Here is a 6,000-nt window from a genome sequence, read left to right on the forward strand (position 1 = left end):
CCTCCCATCTGTTCTTAAACTCCTCACTTGCATTTTCACTCCCTGATTCTAGTGAGTGTTCGTAGCTATGTGTATTTTGATATCCGTGGGCATCTATCTGTTTCTTGTAAATGCCTGCATTTGGGTGCGTGTCTAAGCATACATGGGAATTTTTCTGAATGTAAATAGTTTCGATGTTTCTGTATATCTATCTGTATCTACATTGGGCAGGCTATGTAAATATGTGTTTGTTACGCGGATGGTGGTGACCATGGCCCCCCAGGTCTGACACCCCGAGGGTAATGGAGGAATCTTTAAGTTCTTTTCCCTAGTCCCATGTTAAGGTAGCCTTGTTTGAAGAACACTTCTCCTAACTTTCTGCCTTAGTTCAGGCTGCTGTAACAAAAGACTGTAGAATGGGTGGCTTAGACCACAAACATTTATTTTTCACGTTTCTGGAGGTTGAGAGGTCCAAGATCGCCAGCAGATTCAGTCCCTGGTGAGGACTGGCTTCCTGGTTTGCAAATGGCCACCTTCCTGCTGTGTCGTCACATGGCCGAGAAAGGGGGGGAGGGCGGGCACTCTCGTCTCTTCTCCTTCTCAATAAGTGCACTAATTTTGTCATGGGAACTCTTCCCTCGTGACTTCATCTAATCCTTGTTACCTTCCAAAGGCCCCCACCTCCAAATACCATCACGTTGGGGATTAAGGCTTCAAGGTATGAATTTCGGAGGGAAACACGCATCCAGTCCATAGCACTCTCCTTCCCCTTATTTATGTGTAAAGACTCTACTCATTTCCCTGTTTGCACTCAGGTAACTCCCTACTTCAATCCTGTCCTTTCTCTCAGATTTTTCAGATTTCTCTCCAAGAATGGGGATGGGGATGGGGAGCTCTCTCAACCATTCTCATAGAACCAGTGACAATCTTTTGAGTACATGAATAAGTGAGCATAGGAAGTAGGGTGATAGAAAACAGGCAAGTGGAAGTGAGAGAGGATGGCCGACCTTTTTAGTATGTCTCTTAGAGCAAATGGAAACACACAGTAAGTAGCTTTCGGATCGTGTGATTTTTCTGGTCGCTGATAGAGATAATTTACAACTTGTGCTGAAACTGTTGGTCTCCACACTGGCTGCAAGCCTACCCCAACCACAAGAAGTACGTCTGGAGTGGCACGGGCGGGGGGGGTGGGGGAACCGCCACTCTCTGCCACGCTAAGCTAAGTTGCCTCAACTAATACTGATGGCTGCAGTTCCCCGGGCTTTACGAAGTTGTCCATCACTATGCTCTCCATACAGCACGGCTTCACATTTAAAGCAACTTTTTGGAAAACTTGATTTGTATTTTCTTCCTTTTAAGTACGTGATACTAAAAGACACCTTGGACCTTCTTTTTTTTTTTAAGCACTTATGTCTTGAAAATAGAATTAAAAATTGGAATGTCCAATTAAATCACGTCTCATGCCAGTGTGCAAAACTTTATGTGTGTCTTTGTGATTGGAGTTTCTTTGGTGGCTCTATTTTACCTACTCTATTTAATTGCACAGTACAGCCAAAGCTCACTGAGTGGAATAATATTAGTATAGAAATTCTATATTATATGTTATATAATATGTTAGATAATGTATGTAAAGAAATGCACTTTTATCTTTCAAACACATACCCACTCAAACCAGGCTCACTAAATTAAAATGGGCTTATTGACATCTTTAGGGAACCTGTTCTTTTTTTTTTCCAAATTTTTATTTAAATTAGTTAACATACAGTGCAATATTGGTTTCAGGAGTAGAATTAAGTGATTCATCACTTACATATAACACCCAGAGCTCATCGTAACAATAGGGGACCTGTTCTGATGAATGAATAAGACCGATTTTGACTCAGAATTACAACTGTGTGCAAGTGGTGCTTCTGTGCCACTGGAGGGTACTTAAAAACAATTTGGTCTCCGAAGTACTATAAATATTTAGCAGAAACTTGTTTATGCTATGTATTAGCCTTTGTGTAACAAGTGAGGGTTTATGCAGTAAGGATGAACCAGTCTCCTGTCCCATCCTGGTTACTTAGGTTTTACTACCCTGTGGGAATTTTATGCAACTGGTGGGGCAAAAGTTGTTGTTCTTAGCCACCTCTTAGCCACCTCTACTGTCGTCCATTGTACTTACCAAACACCTAGTACCTACACTAATGCAGTGGAGATAAATACAGTGTTGTCCACATTCAGTCTTCATTTCCTGTTAAACTTGAGTGACCTTAGGTCTTGGTTTGCCCAGGACATGCTCCATTTATGCCTGTTGTCCTAGCATAATTATTAATAGCACTCTTTGTCACTCTCAAAAGTGTCCTAGTTTGGATGATATGGTTGCCCTATATTTAGCAGAAGTCTGATTTCTTTTAAGGCTAGGCCTCAAAGCCAAGGACCTGTTCTCAAACCACGAACAATACTCTTGCAGTAGCGGTACGGGGGTAAGGAAACAGTGAGGGGAGACTTTCCCCCAAATTAAGGAACACTTGGCGTATTGTCTCTTAGATGATGAGCAATATTGGAGTGCTTACCAAGTGCCAGACGTTGTTATAAGGTAGCTGGCATGAACCATGTTATCCTGTCTTCACAATTACCATGTGAGATTAGAGACTGTTGTCATCCCCATCTGACAGATGAGGGAACTGAGGTGCTGGGCACTTAAGCAAATGGCTCAAGATCAAAAAGCTCGTAAGTGGTAGAGCTGGGATTTGAGCCCAAGCAGTTTGACTCTAGAGTTCACATTCTCAACAATGACACTCTCCAAGGAAAAGACATTAAAACAAGGGTCAGTCTGTTAAGTACAGTTAAGGCATCAGTGGGCAGATTGTATGGGGCGGTGGGCAACGGGCAGAAATGCACAAAGAAGGTAGCCAGAGGAGTAGTGCCTTTTTAATTGTTTGCTTCCCCTTCTGCCTTTTTCTGCCAGCAAGTGAAGACAGGAGAGATCACCAAAAGAAGTGGCATAGCCCAGCCTGACCTTGCTGGTTCAGAAACTACTTTTAGCAAAATAACGGTTGAAGAGAGTGAGTCAAGGAATTTACCCAGGGTCACCACACCAGTAAACTTTGGAGCCAAGATCCAACCTCCTTCCTTTGAACTTAAAGTCCTCCAACTGCAAATCCAGTGCTTTGGGAAGGGTTTTCTTCCCAATTTAAGGACCATATGGGGATTAAGCATGTGGAAAATTGAGGTTAGGGACTTGTGGCATGGCTTGTGCTCTGTTTTGCTCATGAACAAGGGTCCAGCCACCCTGTGAGATTTGCTGCAGGAATATGCTGCCAATTTCAGAGCCTCGTTGCAACAATTTATCTTTCTCTGTACTTGAATCATCTTGCCACATTGTGTGCCAAATGAGGATACTGTTTCCAGTTTAGAAGTGTGTTGAAGTGTTCAGCTACCTGTTGCTAGATCTGAAAGAACACATAGAACAATCCATTTTCATGTCATCTTATTTTGGTCCAGATTTTAGGGCATCAGTTAGCCACCCTGTATCCTGCCCTCTTCCTCTCACTGCCTATCCATGAAAGCCCAGGACAAATCTCATTTCCTCTTTATATGGCCAGCCTGTCATGCTCTCACCTTTCAGGCAACTCCTACAGCCCCACAGACTCCTTCCCCTCTGTCTGTAAATATGTGCATTTCTCTTATCCTAAAAACAATCATTCATGAGCTCTGCATCCCCTGATTTACTAACTCCTTCCTTCCACAGTTAAATTTCTTCAAAGAGGAAGCTACACTTGACAGTGTTGACTTCACTCCTTAACCCCTTGCAGTCTGGCTTCCTCCCCTGCCTTGTGGTGGTTTTTTGTTTTTGTTTTTGTTTCTTAGAACATCAGTGAGTTCCTAATGGCAATGACATTGTTACTACCTCTCCCTTCTTGTAACCCACATCATCCCTCCATGTCTGTGAAACTGTACTACACTTGTTCTCACCCAACTACTTCTTTTTTGTCTCCTTTCTGGCATCTTTTTCTCCTCCTAACCTCCACAAACAGGCAGTCCCAAAAGTTACATTCTTCTTCCTAGCTCAAAAGATTCTCACCATGAGGTAGGGGAGCCTTTAAAAAGTGACATGACCTGATTTACTTTTTGTTTCCAAGTTCATTCTGGTGGCTGCAAAAAGACTGGATTGTAGTTCTGCAAGAGTACAAGTAGAAACCTGTTAGATATTGCAGAAAGTCTGGGTGAGAGATGACAATCCAGGGCGGGGGTAGTGGCTTCTGTGTTCCTGTGGCCCATACGCTAGTTTGAACCATCATTACTTTTTATGTGGACCATTGCAACACTGACTGCCTCTAGTCTTTCAATAGCTAATCTTTTCTACCCACCACTGCTGTGGAAATCTTTTTTTTTTTTTTTTTTAAGATTTCTGTTTAAATGTCTCCTCGTTTTCCACAGAGTGAAGTCTGTTCTCTTTAGTCTGGCATTCAAAACCCTTCATGATCCAGTCCCTTCAGCTAAACTTGACTAGAAATGGTCTCCTTTTTGTTTTTGCTTATGCTGTGGATTCTAGTCAGCGTGCCCTCCCCTGGCTCTCATCCCCACCAAGTAAAATCCTGTCCATGCACTAAGGCCATCTCAAATGCCACTGAATAGGAATCCTAGTTGCCATTTATTAAATACTTAATGTTTATTTATTAAGTAATCTAAGCATCCTACATTCATTATCTGACTCTGCTGCATTGCATGCAGTTTCTTATGTATTTGTCTCATCTGTACAAGAATGCAAATTCCTTGAAAGCAGAGATCAGATTGCAATTCATCTTGAGAACTGAATCCTTAGCCATAGTGTATATTTAGTTGATGTCAGATAAATGTTTGATGAATGACTGAATGATCACAGAACTTTGAACTAGTTGCTATGGGAAGATATAAAAGAAGCATAAGGGCTTACATTCTAGTTAAAGAACACATCACAGGGGGAAAATATTTCCAGAATGCTAAGTATTCAGGGAATACTAAATGGAGGGTTGAGCAAAGTTAGATTTACCACAAAGTCATCCTGGAGGAATGACGTTTACATAGTAAAGGGAATGTTCAAAGGCTTCAGTGTCAGGCAGACCCGGTTTTGAATTCCTGCTTTTCTGCTTAGTAAGTGTGTGACGTTGAATAGTTATTTCCTTTCTCTAAACTGCCTCTGTAAAATGGACATATTACAACATCTTTCATAGGACTTTTGCAAAGGTGAAATGAGATAAAATATCCAAGTGCATATCACAATGCTCAATAAATGCTTAAAGAGTCCAAAAGGCAAGTTAGATTTTAAAGGAGGTAAGAATATTGGATTGTCTGAGGGGTGTTCGAAGGTCACTTCAGGTTAGATGTGAGAGGTGGAGGCTTGGGCATTGGCCAGCTTGCATCATAGCATAGGGGCTGCCAGGAACCCGGAAATACTGGTGATAATTCTAAAACCGCTTCAGGATATTGTTTAATGTAGACCCTCACACTAAACCTAAAATATGTCAGTAACGCTTGTATAGTTACAGAAGCAAAAGGAGGGAAGGAAGGGGAGCTGCAGTTTCCAAACATCACTGAAAGTATCTGCTTACCCCCCTTACTCCACATGAATTTTCAAAGAGTAATTTGACATCTTTGCTTGATTGGAATCTACAAAGCAATTTCCAGAGTACCGGCCAGCCTCTTAGGAAAGTGCTATCGGCTTTGCCAGAGTAAATTATTGAGATTGTTAACTCTTACATGGACATGGATTGTTAATGATGAAAAGGAATAAACTAAAGTTGCGGTACAGAATTTACTGTGCAAACTTTTCAAACCCTTTACACCATTAATTAGTTCCGCAAAAAAAAAAAAAAAAAAGCCTTTCTAATGTAGCTGGGTGGTGCTGGGATCTTGGTGGCCACGTTGTGTCTATTTTTAAATATTTATATGGCTGTATTTGCAGATTGAAACAATTCATAAAGAGTTGAGGCTGTTTTTTTTTTTTTTTTTAAGCGCTAAAACTCACATTCGCGGCTATTTTAGTAATTAGCCCCGGCT

Source organism: Leptonychotes weddellii, chromosome X (genome assembly GCF_054177405.1).
Source record: "Leptonychotes weddellii isolate Sample4059 chromosome X, ASM5417740v2, whole genome shotgun sequence".
Lineage (NCBI taxonomy): Eukaryota > Metazoa > Chordata > Mammalia > Carnivora > Phocidae > Leptonychotes > Leptonychotes weddellii.